The sequence below is a fragment of the Mirounga leonina genome, unplaced genomic scaffold (assembly GCF_011800145.1).
Source record: "Mirounga leonina isolate KUSES-001 unplaced genomic scaffold, KU_Mleo_1.0 Mir_177, whole genome shotgun sequence".
NCBI classification, from domain to species: Eukaryota; Metazoa; Chordata; class Mammalia; order Carnivora; family Phocidae; genus Mirounga; species Mirounga leonina.
In genome coordinates this window covers 5,121,443-5,137,623 of record NW_023270459.1, presented here as the reverse complement: position 1 = coordinate 5,137,623, position 16,181 = coordinate 5,121,443, and the positions used below count along the sequence as shown (strand labels likewise).

At 46.2% G+C, this 16,181-nt stretch overlaps 1 protein-coding gene and 1 pseudogene across 1 annotated transcript in view; one reads left to right on the top strand and one right to left on the bottom strand.

The window, feature by feature from the left end:
• Nucleotides 1–5,004, top strand: part of WTIP (WT1 interacting protein) — a 30,489-nt gene extending 25,485 nt beyond the window's left edge. The window contains exon 9 of the transcript XR_004682547.1: nucleotides 2,922–5,004. The gene's annotated coding sequence lies outside the window, so the exon portion shown is untranslated. The remainder of the gene's footprint in view (nucleotides 1–2,921) is intronic.
• Nucleotides 5,005–9,717: 4,713 nt separating this feature from the next.
• Nucleotides 9,718–9,831, bottom strand: LOC118022713 (annotated as a pseudogene).
• Nucleotides 9,832–16,181: the final 6,350 nt, after the last annotated feature.

Here is a 16,181-nt window from a genome sequence, read left to right as displayed (position 1 = left end):
GGGGGGTCCCTGGCTGGGAGAGGGGTACACGCTCTAGCCGAGGTGGGGGGCTCGGAGACGGGAGGGGCCGGTGTGGCCCGGGTGGAGGTGGGGAAGCTGATCCAGAGCCATCCGGGGAGGGATTCTGTGTGATAGTGTCTCCTGGGGTAGCAGGCCCATCCGGAGGCAGTGGGCACTCACCAGGTGCCTGGTTCCTGGAGACAGAGCCCAGGGAGGGTGTGGGGTCCCGGGAAACCTGGAGAACCCGAGGGACACAGCTGGAGCCACAGGGTGCCTTCTCCCTTTCCATCTTTTTTCTCTGGCCCTGAGCACGCTGCTGGGCTGCCCTCCCAGAGCCTGGGGGTGGGGGTGTCACAGTTGACCTTTTCCTGTCCTGCAGAGGACATGGGGCCCCCCCGGGCCTCCCTGGGCTGGCGGGACTGTGGCCCTGAAACATCTGTACTTGGCAAGGAAGTGGCCAGCAGTGGTGCTGGTGTGCCTGTGACATGCTCACCTGTCACTCCTGTTGTCCCACGCTGGCGCCCCTCCTCTCCACACCTCTGCAGGTGCGCCCGCCTGCCACACACACCTGCGCTGTCCACGGGGTATGCAACTGCCTCACAGACCACCTCCCGGGCCTGAAGCTGCTAGCACACATCTGTCCAGGCACTGTGTGACGCAGCCGGCTCACTTCCCTGGGACAGTGCCTGGGCCATCCGTGTCCCTGTCCTCGGTCAGCCTTGCGGACCCTGAGGGTGGGGCTCGAGTCCAGGAGGGGCATTTCACCAGGCCCAGTGTTTACTCAGCCTCCTTCAATCCCAGATTGTTTGGGAAACACGCTCTTCCCCCTGAGCCAGCCGCGCTGGGAGGATTGCCAAAAGCCTCTTCCGCTGGGCCCTCTGCCTGGGGTCGATTTCAGCCACCCTCCGCTGTCCTTGCAGCCAGATGGGGGCTTTGAGTCTCGGCCTTCCCGGCTCGGCTCAGCTCTCTCCTGCCATGCCCACCATGTGGTTGACTGTGACCCTGCAGAGGGGGCCTTCCTCCGATGTGGGGAACAGGTCTCATGGGGAGTGGAGGGAGGCCCACTGGCCGAGAGGAGTGCCCGCAGGGTGCAGAGAAGGCTCTGTCTGCGAGGAGACAGACTGACCAGGCCGGTACCACGTGGACTGGGAGGCAGAGAGGGGGCCCACCCTGTCATGTATGGGGGTCAGGAGCCACTCATGTGGGTGAGGAGCCCCATGGTCCTAGGGGAAGACCACAGGAGCCCTGGGTGGGAGTGGTGGGGTCTCCCTGCTAGGAGTCAGGGGGGAAAGTTTGCATTTAGCTGTGAGGTGGGCCCACCTTCCCTCCTTCTTTTCGCTCTTCTTATTTATTTATTTACTTTTAAAGATTTTATTTTAAAGTAATCTACACCCAACGTGCGGCTTGAACTCACGACCCCGAGAGATCAAGAGTTGTATGCTCTCCTGACTGAGCCAGCCAGGCATCCCTCTCTCGTCTTTAAAAAAAAAAAAAAAAGTGGGCGCCTGGGTGGCTCAGTTGGTTAAGCGACTGCCTTCGGCTCAGGTCATGGTCCCGGGGTCCTGGGATCGAGCCCCACATCGGGCTCCCTGCTCCGCAGGAAGCTGCTTCTCCCTCTCCCACTCCCCCTGCTTGTGTTCCCTCTCTCGCTGTGTCTCTCTCTGTCAAATAAATAAATAAAATCTTAAAAAAAAAAAAGTAATTAAAGACTGTTATATTTGGTCTGATTGGGGAAAAAAAGAATAACTCACTGGCTTTTGGACTGAGCACCTGGGTGGATATATTCCCCGTTCCCTGGAGGGGAAGATGTGGTAGAACAGGTTCCGTGTGGGAGTGTAAATGGAAAATTCTGCTTTGCCATATGGAGGCAAAGGACAGACACCACTGTGTCTGTCACGTGGAGCAGGCAATTGGATATTTAAGTTTGGAGCTCAGGGAGGAAGTCAGGGCTGGTGATCGAAAGGTGTTCGAAATCATCGCTGAGATCACGGGGAAGGAGGGTGAGACAGAAAAGGGAAGGGGCCCCACATCTAACTCTTGGCAAGGGGGATGGAGCAGCAGTGGCTGGTGAGGTGGGCTGGCGGGCTAGGGAGGGTGGATTAAGGTGGCATCGGAGAAGCCTTGCAGAAAAAGGGCAGGGTCTGCAGCAGGGGCTTTGGAAAGATGGAGATCACCGTGACCTGAATAAAGCTGTTGCAGGGCCGTGATGGGGCACAAGTAGGTCGGAGCCCACTGAGCTGAGGGGATGGAAGGAAGAGGAAGCGTCAAGAGTAGCCAGCTCTTTCAGGTGTATTGGGAAGAGGTGCAGCAGGGGAAGGGGGCTTGGGGCAGGGAGAGTTCTTTTAGTATGCGGAGGCCCGTTTGAAGCTCCCTGCCCGTGTCCGTAAGAGCATGTATCCCCCCGCCATGGGCATCCCAGGGTTGTCTTGCCCACCAGACCCCACTCTCCGAAGCGACAGGGTCTGGGCTGCAGCAGTCACAGCTGGGTCCAGCCCCTTGTCCAGCATCTGGCTCCAAGGATGCTGGTGGCTGCTGGTGAAGGGAATGGGCCGGTACATATAAAGCACTGGGCACACTAACAGGTGCATAATAAATGCTCAGTAAAAGTGAGTTACTGTTGTCTGGCAGATGGGGAAGCAGCTGAAGACGGGGTGGTAGCAGTTCTAGAGGCCACGGTGCCGCCGGAGAAGCCTGGACCGGGGTGCTGGCTCCAGGTCCCGAAGGATGGAGGGGTTGGAGGTGCCCAGCAGCACCAGGCAGGCCAGCTTCGGGAGTCAGGGCGGCAGCCAGCCCCGGAAACGGATCGCATCACCACGCAGGAGCTCCCAGCTCCAGGGGAAACCAGGAGAGACCCCGGAGGAAGGGGCTACCTAGGGAGAGGAGTCATTTATTGAACCTCACCAGGATAGTGTGTCTTGCAGATTCATCATCCCCCAGCCACCATGACGCATATGGAAGGTGCCAACAGCTTTGCGCTGACTGGGGAGGCATCCGGCGGTGGCGCCATGGAGAACCTGAGCCAGAGACCGGTCACCGGGGGCCCTTTTGACCTCCTGTTGGGCCAGAGAGATGTGATCATCCCCATGTGAGGAATGCACAGATTCTCTTTTCAACCAGCTCAGTGTCCCTGAAGATGCGTGTCAGGACGGCAGATGCCGCTGGAGATCTTCAAGCAAATGAACGAGAGTGACCGAATAGCTGCAGACAGAGCTAAAGGAGCCAGACTGGCAGAAAAGCTTGCAAGGGCCCGGGCTGCACCGAGAGACTGGATCCAGAGGCAGCTCTGTACCTGAGGGAACACGGCCCATATAAACGACGACAGCCGGAACTGGACAGTGAGCCGAGGAGGGTGGAAAACCGAGTGCACCAAGTCCGGGTGCAGCCGGGCGAGCTGCAGACGACCAGCCTCTTCAGTGCAGCCTTTCACATCTGGCACAGAGGACAGACAGTTCGGTACGATCGGGACCCTCAGACCGGGTCGCCTGCCCAGTGTCCCTGGGGGCACCGAATGAGGTCAGCGCCGCTTGGGGCCGGAAGGCATTGCTGCTGTACTCCCTGGACGGGCAGATGGGTCTGAAGTTTCAGAGGCAGCGACTTGCCCCCTGGGGAAAGCATTTCATTCTGGAGCCTCTGGCGGACAACATAAGTTGCTGTGATTGTCTTGTTCTGGAACTTCTGACCACGTGATGGTGGCTTTCTGGGGCGCTGTGCGGCAGATCGAAGAGGGAGGTGGAGAAAGGGAGAGACCCATTTTCGTCTTCCTCACAGGAGGCGAGATTGAAGACCCAGGAGGTCGTGTGGCTTCGGCGCCATGAAACCCCAGTCTAACCCCGATGGAACAGTGGCCCGAAGTTCTCCGGTTCACGCTGGCGGATTTTAAGTGGGGTCTGGCTTGGGCATAGTTCTGTAGCCAGACTTCCTTTTTCTCCTTCGATGCCCGCCCCAAAAGCTTTGTGTTCTGTTTGCAAAAATAAATGTTTTGAATCCCATTCAGATAATATCAAACAGCATATGTTTACGATACTAGAAAAGAAAAAAAAGTTCACAAAGCCGCTCTATTTTAAAATATTGGAGGGTCGGTTCTGGAAGCACAACCTGCCGTGTACAGCCGTGTAGTAATGCCCAGGCTGCTCTGCTGGAGGCATGAAACGGTGTTCGTTACTATTTGAGACATTATGGGGAGGGTTAATTATTTGTAATGAAAGGTTTGCAGCAGCCTGAGAAAAAAGCAAGTTACTGTTCTCGCTCAGGTGAACAAACATAGGATAAAGCGTGTATGGAGTTTGTACGTGGGTCCCTCTGTGGGGACAGTGTCTGTGTCCCTTCAGCGATGCTGTGTGTGACTTTGCACGCGTGGGCCCACCTTGTGTCCTAAAACCTGCCCCTGCACAGCTGGGACCACCTGCTGGGAAGAGACCACACGACCTGGAGACCCGGAGATGGGGCATGATGCGTGAAGACCTCCAGGCCCCTGCTTTGGCGGTTCCAGGCAGACATTTGTCTGGCTCTGAAGTCACAGCAGTGTCCCTGACTCGGGTCAGCTCCCTCCTCAGAGGGGACCACCGAGCCAGCTGCAGACCTTCTGCAGACCTCACTGCTAGGACCATGTCCATGTGGATGTCCCTGTGGCAGGTGGGTCTCCAGGGCCAGGGCCCTCTGAGCAGCCCTCCGTGCAAGTCCTCGCCTGGGTCTCATGGCCGTTCTGCAGCTCTCCCCTTCCTCCTGTGCTACAGGCGCTCCTCTCACCCCTCGGTGCTGTGTTGAGCCCCCTTTGGTCCTGATCTTCTCCTTTCTCCATCCTACTCAGGGCTGGGGCAAGACCCTGCCATATGTCTTCATCAAGAGGAAATGTGGTCCCACGTTCTCAAACAAACTCGCTGGTCTGCATTTGTCCACGTCTCCTTGCCACTGTCACTGGGAGAGTGGCTCATAAGCATGTTCGAGATCCCCCCATGTTCAAGCACGTTTGACAGTCTCCCTAGTTCCGTGCTGCTCTCCAGGTTCAACTGGAGTCATGGTTTTCCTTTTCTTTTTTCATTTTATAGTGAGACATATATCATGTATGCTGAGGCTAGAAAACACGTAAGTACAATTTAAAAGAACGTGCCAGGGGATCTACTTCCTAGCTTGAGAAATAGAATATATATTAGCTGAATCCCACATGGGCCCTGCTCCGGGCACATCCTCCTGTAGTTACCCCCTCAGGCATAACGAGCCTGCTGAGTGATGTGTTAATTACCCCTGTGCTTTTCTTTTCTTTTTTTTTTTTTAAGATTTTATTTATTTATTTATTTGAGACAGAGAGAATGAGAGAGAGAGAGCACATGAGAGGGGATAGGGTCAGAGGACGAGGCAGACTCCCTGCCAAGCAGGGAGCCCGATGCGGGACTCGATCCAGGGACTCCAGGATCATGACCTGAGCCGAAGGCAGTCGCTTAACCAACTGAGCCACCCAGGCGCCCTTTTTTTTTTTTTTTTTACCCCTGTGCTTTTCTGTATTGTTTTGCCACCAGGTAGCCTTAAACAATTTATTGTTTAGTATTGAACGCTTTGGGACTGTCTTATATTACTCGGATCACCCTGTGGGCTTTCTTCTGTGTTTACTTCTGCCCAGTCTTACATTTGAAAGATTCATGCATGTGTTTGTGTGTGGCTGGAGTCATTCATTCTGATTGCTGGGTGATCTCCCATTGATGAGCACAGCACAAGTGATGTAACCATCATACTGTACATGGCTATTTGGGTCATCTCAAGTTGATAGCTTCCGTAGAGAGCATATCTGTGTGCATTACTATAACCCTTATCTTGGTTCATCTATTTAAGAATTTCTCTAGGTTATATGCCAGTGAGTCATATGGTATGTGTAATATTTCCTGTTCCTAGATATTGTGAAATCATTTTCCAAAGTGGTTGTAACAATTTACATATAACCCAAATTCAAGACCGTAGCACTTTTACTCACCTTCTTCCTTTTTGCCTCTACTGTGTTACATCTATATTATATATGAATTCATCTATGTCACATTTTTTTTTTCTTTAAAGATTTATTTATTTATTTGAGAGAGCGAGAATGAGAGAGAGAGTACATGAGAGGGAGGAGGGTCCGAGGGAGAAGCAGACTCCCTGCCGAGCAGGGAGCCCGATGCGGGACTCGATCCCGGGACTCCAGGATCATGACCTGAGCCGAAGGCAGTCGCTTAACCAACTGAGCCACCCAGGCGCCCTATGTCACATTTTTAAGGATAAAATAAATCATGAGTTTATACTAATACTTCCTTTTTTATTAAAGACTTTATTTATTTGTCAGAGAGAGAGCAAGAGAGAGAGCACAAACAAGGGGAGCAGCAAGCAGAGGGAGAAGCAGCCTCCCCACTGAGCAGGGAGCCTGATGGGGGACACGATCCCAGGGCCCCGGGATCATGACCTGAGCCGAAGGCAGACGCTTAACCGACTGAGCCACCCAGGCACCCCTATACTGATACTTCCAACTCAAATTCAGGGTTCCAGCATTTTGACCTTTTTTCTCTCTCCTGTGTTGCACATTGAGTGTTCTGTAACATCTGTGTTTTCTTCTAGGAGTTTTATGGTTTCGGGTCTTACATTTAAGTCTTTAATCCATTTCGAGTTAATTTTTGTGAGTGATATAAGATAGGCCCCCAATTGCATTCCTTTGCGTGTAAATATCCAGTTTCCCCGAGACTAGTTATTGAAGAGACTATCTTTTCCCTATTGAGTGTTCACAGCTCCTTTGTCAAGTATTAGTGGACTGTACATGCATGGGTTTATTTCTGGGCCTTGGGTTCTGTTCCATTGATCTGTGTGTCTGTGTCTACACCAGTGCCATACTGTTCTGATCACTACAGCTTTGTACTATAGTTTGAAATCAGGACGTGTGATGCCTCCAGCTTTCTTTCTCAGGATTGCTTTGGCTGCTCAGGTCTCTTGTGCTTCCATATGAACTTTAGGATTGCTTTTTTTCTATTTTTGTGAAACATGCCATTGGAATTTTGATAGTGATTAGGATCTAATTACTTATTAATTACATTGAATTTGAAGATGTTTATTGCATTCTGTTTTTGGTGAAAAAAGTAACAAATTTATTTAGCACAACTTTTGGAACTACACAAAGTATAACGGGGTAAGAAGCATTTTTCTTTCTTTTTCTTTTTTTTTAAAGATTTATTTTTGTGAGAGAGAGCGTGCGAGAGAGAGCATGTGAGAGAGAGCATGAGCTGGAGGAGAGGCAGATAGAGAGGGAGAGGCAGACTCCCCGCTGAGCAGGGAGCCCGATGCGGGGCTCAATCCCAGGACTCTGGGATCATGACCCAAGTCGAAGGCAGACACTTAACCAACTGAGCCACCCAGCTGCTCTAAGAAACATTTTTCTAGTCCATTTCTGAGGACTAAGTCATGAACTGCTCCACTGCAATTAAATATTTTTTGCAACAATTGGGTGCCAAGTTTAACATTCATTTATTTTCTCCTTTCAGTACAGGCAGTAAAGCACCATTTTCTTTCAGTTTCTTAACAATATGCAGATGTTCAACAAGTTCCTCTTTCACAGCTGAGGGTGTTTTGGCCAATTTGAGTGAGCTTTTAATTGTCGAAATTCTTCATCCTCCAATATATCAAATATCTCATATTCAACACCAGTACTATTTAGTATTTCCAGAATTTATTAGCTGCATCCACATTTTGCTTCCTGTTGCTTTTCATAAAGAGCATTACAGAAGCTCTATTTTCTCTAATTTGGGAGCTTTGGGGCAAATTGTATCTAGTTCTTCAGATGTTTCTAGCTTCTTAATTCAATCAAGTCCCCTATGAGCTCTCCAGAAACAGAGCTGGGGATAGGTGGGCCAACTGGAATACGTTTTGAGGCCCTGATGAACTTCTTCATCTGAGAGGATATCAAAACTGCTAAACCAAAAATTGTGTTTGTTAAGAATTTCTGCCATCTGCTTGCTGAAACTGCAGTATGGTTCCTAAAGAGTTCCTTTCATAAACAACATGCAAGGGGCAACAGGGGTGAATTTCTTCAAGTATAGGTTGAAATCTTTAGGATGCTCTTTATCAGTGGGTGTAAAGGAACCTCCTAGGGGGACCTGGGTGGCTCAGTCAGTTATGCATCTGCCTTCAGCTCGGGTATCCCACATTGGGCTCCTTGCTCAGCGGGGAGTCTGATTCTCCCTTGGCCTGCCGCTCTCCCTGCTTGTGCTCTCGCATGCTCTGTCTCTGTCAGATAAATAAAATCTGTAAAAAAAAATTAAAAAAAAAAAAGGGAACCACCTAGATGCATGTCCCTGAACTTTTTTGGTCAACTCTGGGGTATGTGCATCATCTAATTGGTCAATTTTCAGAGAATTCTTGAAAAACAGAAAGTTGGGAACTAATTTCATTTTTTAAAGATATATCAGGAACAGGGCACCTGGGTGGCTCAGTTGGTTAGGCAACTGCCTTCGGCTCAGGTCATGATCCTGGAGTCCCAGGATCGAGTCCCGCATCGGGCTCCCTGCTCAGCGGGGAGTCTGCTTCTCCCTCTGACCCTCCTCTCTCTCATGCTCTCTGTCTTTCATTCTCTCTCTCGCAAATAAATAAAAAAATCTTAAAAAAAAAAAAGATATATCAGGAACAGCTTTAGCTTCCAGCTTTATAGACGACACTTGGGGATGTTTTTTGGCTAACTCTGCCATTACGATGTTCATCTGGGTATACCATGGAGCTCATGGTGCCTGAAAATAAAACACAGGAGGGACTTGGCTCTGAGGTGCAGCAGTTCCTCAAAATGCCAGGCTGAGCCAGCCTCCACCATGACCTCTGTTGCCTCATCAGCCCTGAGACCATGCTGCGGCCACCAGACCAGGATTGAACGTATATAGAAGACTTTGGGTAGAATGGACATTTTAACGATATTCTTCTGAACCATGAACACAGGGTATCTTTCCATTTATTTGTGTTTTCTTCAGTTTCGTTTAGTTTTCAGTGTCTAGTCTTTCATTACTTTGGTTAAATTTATTCGTAGGTATGTTATTCCTTTTGATACAATTATAAATGGATTTCTTAATTTCTCTTTCTGAAAGTTTATTAGTGTATAGAAACAACAGATTTGGTACATTTCTTTTGTATCCTGCAACTTTACTGAATTTGTTGATCAGTTTTGTGTTTTGGAGGAGTGTATAGGGTTTTCTGTGTATAATATGTTATCTGCCAATAGTGACAGTTTTACTTCTTTCTTATTTGGATGCCTATGATTTCTTTTTCTTGCCTGATTGCTCTGGCTGGGCCTTTAAATACTGTGTTGAATAAAAGTGACAAGAGTGGGCATCCTTGTCTTGTTCCTGATCTCAGAAGAAGAGCTTTTAGCTTTTCACCTTGAGTGTGATGTTAGGGGTTTGTTTCTTTCATTTCTGATTTTGAGTCTTTCTCCTTTTTTCTTTTTTACTCTAGCTAAAGTTTTAAAATATACCTTTATTTTTATATTGGGAGAGAGGGAGTAGAAAAGAAAACAGCCCTATACTGGGCTCTACTCAGTGGCAACTTTTTGTTCCGTAGGGTTAAGAAAGGCTTTGAGGAAATAAAAGTTGTTTGGAAAAATCCAGGTGTAGGTGCTTTGGATGTTGTTATGGGGAGAAGAGATGAAGTGAAGTGTGAAGGCCCCTTACACCCTCCATCTTGTTTCAGATTATGTTATGGAACCCTGGAGTGGAGAAAGCGCCACTTTCATTCCTGCTTCTTAGGATGGTTGATGGCCACCTAGCGATAAAGAATGATAAACAGGAAGAGCCACACTCCCGGCATGTTGACAAAAATGGCCAGCTGCCTTTCTGTGATCATCCTGATCAGCTGGGCTTGGCTTCAAACTGGTCTGTGCCCTAGTTCAACATAGACCTGGTCCTGCTCTAACTAAAGGTTTGTCGGTTTTGTTTATTGTTTCAAAAATCCAGCTCTTAATTTCATTGATGTTTGTGGTTTCTATTTCATTTCTTTCTGCTCTGATCTTTATTTCCTTCCTTTTCCTGCTAACTTTGGATTTACTTCTTTTTCTAGTTCCTTTAGGTGTTAAGTTAGATTGTTTGAGATCTTTTTTTTAAGATTTTATTTATTTAGGGTGCCTGGATGGCTCAGTTGGTTAAGTATCTGCCTTTGGCTCAGGTCATGATCCCAGGGTCCTGGGATTGAGTCCCATGCTGGGCTCCCTGTCCTGCAGGGAGTCTGCTTCTCCCTCTGCCCCTCCTCCCAGTCATGCTCTCAATCTCTAGAGAGAGAGAGCAAGCGAGAGAGAGCACGAGCAGGAGTGGAGGGGCAGAGAGAGGGGGAGAAGCAGACTCCCTGCTTAGCAGGGACCCCCCCCCCCCGCAACTCGGGGCCCATGAGACCATGACCTGTGCTGAAACCAAGAGTCAGACGCTTAACTAACTGAGTCACCCAGGTGCCCCTCATTAGTTGTTTTTGTCTGTTGTGTAGTTCTTTGTTCCTTTCCTTTCTTCCTCTTTTGCTGTCTTCCTGTGTGAATTGATGATTTTCCACAGTGGTATGATTCGTTCCTTTTCTCTTTTTCATTTGTGTAACTACTGTAGGTTTTTCCTTTGTGGTTCCCATGAGGCTTACATAAAACTTCTTAATGCCATAAGAGTCTATTTTAAACTGATAACAACTTAGTTTGATCATACATGAAAATCTATTCTTTTATTCCCCTCCATTTTTTTAAATTGAAGAATAATTGACATACAATATTGTATTAGTTACAGGTGTACAATATAGTGATTTGATAGTGATTTACGTTACAAAATGGCCACCACAATAAGTCTAGTTACTCTATCACCGTACAAAGTTGTTATTATATTATTGACTATATTCCCTATGCTGTACATTATATCTCCATGTTTTATTTATTTTATAACTGGAAGATTGTACCTCTTTTTTTTTTTAAGATTTTATTTATTTATTTGACAGAGACACAGCGAGAGAGGGAACACAAGCAGTGGGGGGTGGGAGAGGGAGAAGCAGGCTTCCTGCAGAGCAGGGAGCCCGATGCGGGGCTCGATCCCAGGACCCCGAGATCATGACCTGAGCCGAAGGCAGATGCTTAATGACTGAGCCACCCAGGCGCCCTGGAAGACCTCTTAACCCCCTTTACCTATTTCATCCATCCTCCCAACCCCCTTCCCTCTGGTAACCATCAGTTTCTTCTCTGCATCCGTAAGTCTGGTTCTGTTTCAGTTTTGTTTTTTAGATTCCATATATAAGTTAAATCATACAGTGTCTTTCTCTTCTGACTTATTTTACTTAACATAATACCCTCTAGGTCTATCCGTGTTATCACAAATGGCAAGATTTCATTTTTTTTATGGATGAGTAATATTATATTGTATATTCTATGTATACACACACACACAAACACACCACATTTTTTTTTTTAAGATTTTTTATTTATTTTTTGACAGAGAGACAGCGAGAGAGGGAACACAAGCAGGGGGAGTGGGAGAGGGAGAAGCAGGCTTCCTGTGGAGCAGGGAGCCCGATGCAGGGCTCGATCCCAGGACTCTGGGATCATGACCTGAGGCGAAGGCAGACGCTTAACGACTGAGCCACCCAGGCACCCCCACACCACATCTTCTTTATCCATTCATCTGTTGATGGACATTTAAATTGGTACCGTAACTTGGCTATTATAAATAATGCTGCAATAAACATAGAGGTGCATGTGTTTTTTTCGGATTAGTGTTTTTTGTTTTCTTTGGATAAATACCTACAAGAGGAATTGTTGGATTGTGTGGTAGTTCTGTTTTTAATTTCTGAGGAACCCAATCTGTTTTCCATAGTGGCTGCATCAATTTACATCCCACCAACAGTGCACGAGGGCTCCCTTTTCTCCACATCCTCGCCAACAGTTGCTATTTCTTGTCTTTGTGATACTGGCTGTTCTGATAGGTATGAGGTGATCTCTCATTGTGGTTTTGATTAGCATTTTCCTAATGCTTAGTGATGTTGAGCATCTCTTCTTGTGCCTATTGGCCATCTTTATGTCTTCTTTGGAAATATGTGTGTTCAGGTCCTCTGACCATTTTTAGATATGGACTTTTTTTTTTTTTTAAAGATTTTATTTATTCATTTGAGACACAGAGATAGAGAGAGAGAGAGCATGAGCACTGGGAGAGGCAGAGGGAGAGGAAGAAGCAGACTCTCTGCTGAGTCAGGAGCCTAATGTGGGGCTCGGTCCCAGGACCGTGGGATCATGACCTGAGCCGAAGGCAGACGCTTAACCATCTGAGCCACCCAGGCACCCCTTAGGTATGGACTTTTTGATATTGAGTTGTATGAGTTCCTTTTTTCTTTTCTTTGTCAAGTTTTTATTTAAATTCCAGTTAGTTAACAGACCATGTAATATTACCTTCAGGTGTAAATTTAATGATTCATCACTTACAATACTCAGTGCTTATCACAAGTGTCCTCCTTAATACCCATCACCCATTTAGCCCATCCCCCCACTCCCCCCCTCCAGTGACCCTGTTTGTTCTCTACAATTAAGAGTGTTTTCTCGTTTGCCTCTCTCTTTTATTTTTTCTCCCTATGGTCATATGTTTTGTTTCTTAAATTCCACATATGAGTGAAGTAATATGGTATTTGTCTTTGACTGACTTATTTTGCTCAGCATAATACTTTCTAGCTCCATCCATGTCATTGCAAATGGCAAGATTTCATTCTTTTTGATGACTGAGTAATACTCCATTGTATACACCACATCTTCTTTATCCATTCATCAGTTGATGGACATTTGGGCTCTTTCCATATTTGGCTATTGTGGACATTGCTGCTTTAAACATTGGGATGCATGTATCACTTTGAATCAGTATTTCTATATCCTTTGTGTAAATACCTAATAGTGCAATTGCTGGATTGTAGGGTATCTCTACTTTTAACTTTTTAAGGAATCTTCATACTGTTTTTCCAGAGTGGCTGCACCAGTTTGTATTCCCACCAACAGTGTAAGAGGGCTCCCCTTTCACGGCATCCTCGCCAACATCTGTTTTGCCTGTGTTGTTAATATTAGCCATTCTGACAGGTGTGAGGTGATATCTCATTGTGGTTTTGATTTGTATTTCCCTGATGATCAATGATGTTGAGCATCTTTTCATGTCTGTTAGCTGTCTATACGTCTTCTTTAGAAAAATGTCTATTCATGTCTTTTGCCCATTTTTTAACTGGATTATTTTTTGGGTGTTGAGTTTTATAAGTTTTTTTTCTTAAAGATTTTATTTATTTATTTGACAGAGAGAGAAACAGCAAGAGAGGGAACACAAGCAGGGGGAGCGGGAGAGGGAGAAACAGGCTCCCCACTGAGCAGGGAGCCCGAAGCGGGGCTCGATCCCAGGAATCTGGGATCCTGACCTGAGCTGAAGGCAGACGCTTAACAACTGAGCCACCTAGGTGCCCCAAGTTTTATAAGTTCTTTATAGATTTTGATACTAAACAGTTATGTCTTTTGTAAATATCTTCTCCCATTCTGTCAGTTGCCTTTTAGTTTTGTTGATTGTTTCCTTTGCTGTGCAGAAGCTTTTTTTTTTTTAAAGATTTTATTCATTCATTTAAGAGAGAGAGACAGAGCACAAGCAGGGGGAGAGGCAGAGGGAGAGGGAGAAGCAGACTCCCCGCTGAGTCGGGAGCCTGATGCGGGGATCGAGCCCAGGACCCGGAGATCACGACCCGAGCCGAAGGCACACGCTCAACCACCTGAGTCACCCAGGTGCCCGTGTGCAGAAGCTTTTTACCTTGATGAAGTACCAATAGTTTATTTTTGCTTTTGTAAGCAAACTAGTAAGAAGTTGCTATGGCTGATATGAAAGAGGTTGCTGCCTCTGTTCTCCTCTAAGATTTTGATGGTTTCAAGTCTCACATTTAGGTCTTTAATCCATTTTGAGTTTATTTTTGTGTGTGGTGTAAGAAAGTGGTCTGGTTTCATGCTTTTGCATGTTGCCATCCAGTTTTCCCAACACCATTTGTTGAAGAGACTCTTTTTTCCCATTGGATATTCTTTCCTGCGTTGTCAAAGATTAGTTGACCATAGAGTTGTGGGTCCATTTCTGAGTTTTCTGTTCTGTTCCATTGATCTATGTGTCTGTTTTTGTGCCAGTACCATACTTTGTTGAGGGTTTTTACCAAGAATGGATGCTGTACTTTGTCAAATGCTTTTTCTGCATCTATTGAGAGGATCTTGTGGTTCGTATCCTTTCTTTTATTAAGGTGGTGTATCATGTTGATTGATTTTGTGAATATTGAACCATCCTTGCAACACAGGAATAAATCCCACTTGATCATGGTGAATGATTCTTTTAATGTATTGTTGGATTTGGTTTGCTAGTATTTTGTTGAGAATTTTTGCATCCATGTTCATCAGGGATATTGGCCTGTAGTTCTCTTTTTTAGTGGGGTCTTTGTCTGGTTTTGAAGTCAGAGTAATGCTGGCCTCCTAGAATGAATTTGGAAGTTTTCCTTCCATTTCTATTTTTTGGAATAGTTTGAGAGGAATAGGTGTAAACTCTTACTTATTTATTTACTTACTTTTTTTTTTAAGATTTTATTTATTTATTTGAGAGAGAGAATGGGAGACAGAGAGCATGAGAGGGGAAGGGTCAGAGGGAGAAGCAGACCTCCTGCTGAGCCAGGGAGCCCGATGTGGGACTTGATCCCAGGACTCCAGAATCATGACCTGAGCCAAAGGCAGTTGCTTAACCAACTGAGCCACCCAGGCGCCCCTTTACTTACTTATTTTTAAGTAGGCTCAATACGGGACTTAAACTGATGACCTGAGATCAAGACCTGAGCTGAGACCAAGAATTAGATACTTAACCAACTGAGCCACTCAGGTGCCGCAGGTATTAACTCTACATGATTAGTAGAATTACCCTGCTAAGCCATCTGGCCCTGGACTTGTGTTTGTTGGGAGATTTTTGATTACTGATTCAATTTCTTTGGTGGTTATCAGTCCGCTGAAGTTTTCTATTTCTTCCTGTTTCAGTTTTGGTAATTTATATGTTTCTAGGAATATATCCATTTCTTCTATATTGTCCAATTTGTTGGCATATAATTTTTCATTTTATCCTCTTGTAATTGTTAGTATATTTGTGGTATTGGTTGTTATTCCCTCTCATTTGTGATTTTATCCATGTGGGTCCTTTCTCTTTTCCTTTTGGTAAGTCTGGCTATAAAAATAATTTTATTATTTTTTTCAAAGAACCAGCTCCTGGTTTCATTGATCTGTTCTACTGGGTTTTGTTTGTTTGTTTCTATATCACTTTATTTCTATTCTAATCTTTCTTATTTCCCTTCTTCTGCCGGCTTTAGGCCTCATTTGTTGTTCTTTTCCTAGCTCCTTTAGGTGTAAGGTTAGGTTGTTTATTTGAGATTTTTCTTGCTTCTTGAGGTAGGCCTGTATTGCTCTGTACTTCCCTCTTAGGACTGCTTTTGCTGCATCCCAGAGGTTTTGGACTGGCATGTTTTTATTTTCATTTGTTTCCATGTATTTTTTTTAAACCCAGTCTTTGGTTTAAAACCTACTTTGTCTGGGGTTGCCTGTGTGGCTCAGTTGTTAAGCGTCTGCCTTGGGCTCAGGTCATGATCCCAGAGTCCCAGGATCGAGTCCCGCATCGGGCTCCCTGCTCGGCGGGAAGCCTGCTTCTCCCTCTCCCACTCCCCCTGCTTGTGTTCCCTCTCTTGCTGTGTCTCTATCAAATAAATAAATAAAATCTTTAAAAAAAAAATCTAGTTTGTCTAAGTGTGGCTACTCTGGCTTTCTTTTGACATCCATTGACATGGTAAATGGTTCTCCATCCCCTCACTTTCTTTTTTTTTTTTTTTTAAGATTTTATTTATTTATTTGAGAGAGAGAGAATGAGCAATGGGAAGGGGCAGAGAGAGGGAGAGAAGCAGACTCCCCACTGAGCAGGGAGCCCGACGTGGGGCTTGATCCCAGGACCCAGAGATCATGACCTGAGCTGAAGGCAGATGCTTAACTGACAGCCATCCAGGTGCCCCATCACCTCACTTTCAATCTACAGGTGTCTTTAGGTCTCAAATGAGTCTCTCGAAAGCAGCATATAGAGGGGTCTTGTTTTTTTAATCCATTCTGACACCCTGTGTCTTTTGATTTGAGCATTTAGTCCATTTACATTCAGAGTGATTATGGA